General features: G+C 45.4%; 1 non-coding gene across 1 annotated transcript; it reads left to right on the plus strand.

The window, feature by feature from the left end:
* The first annotated feature begins 310 nt into the window (after window positions 1-310).
* Window positions 311-394, plus strand: Trnap-ugg (transfer RNA proline (anticodon UGG)). The gene has a single exon. It is a non-coding gene; the product is annotated as a tRNA-Pro (tRNA).
* Window positions 395-725: the final 331 nt, after the last annotated feature.

The following is a 725-nucleotide window of genomic DNA, read 5'->3' on the forward strand; positions in this document are numbered from 1 at the left end:
GTAAGACATAGTACAAAGGGTACGTTCATTGTGTCAATAATGGTATTTGCAGTTGACTGTAACTAATATAAACACGAAAGTATACAGTAATGTGATTTTATTCCCATTATCTCCTTAAGCTAGCTTCTCCGACCCCAGGTTCTCTACCGCAAACTGTTCAGTGTAGCATCCTCTGTGTCATGTAAAATTTTTGCACGCTCTTGAGGAAATATCCTATAGATTCAGCATGGGTATTCAATATGGACATTAAATATGAAATTTTAATAGGTTCGTATGGCAGGATGTACTGTTAATTTACACGTCAGTGCCGGCCGGAGTGGCCGAGCGGTTAAAGGCGCTACGGTCTGGAACCGCGCGACTGATACGGTCGCAGGTTCGAATCCTGCCTCGGGCATGGGTGTGTGTGATGTCCTTAGGTTAGTTAGGTGTAAGTGGTTCTAAGTTCTAGGGGACTGATGACCTTAGAAGTTAAGTCCCATAGTGCTCAGAGCCATTTGAACCATTTGATCCATAGCTTCGTGAGGTCTGCTCCACACATGAACCATACCATCAGCTTTACTAACTGAAATCGGGACTCATCTGACCAGACCACAGTTTTCCAGTCGTCTAGGGTCCAATCCATATGATCACGTGCTCGGGACAGGGGCTGCAGGCGATGTCGTGCTGTTAACAAAGGCACTCGCATCGGTCTTTTGCTGCCATAGCCCATTAACGCCAAATTTTGG

Source organism: Schistocerca serialis, chromosome 3, assembly GCF_023864345.2.
Source record: "Schistocerca serialis cubense isolate TAMUIC-IGC-003099 chromosome 3, iqSchSeri2.2, whole genome shotgun sequence".
Classification (NCBI taxonomy): Eukaryota; Metazoa; Arthropoda; class Insecta; order Orthoptera; family Acrididae; genus Schistocerca; species Schistocerca serialis.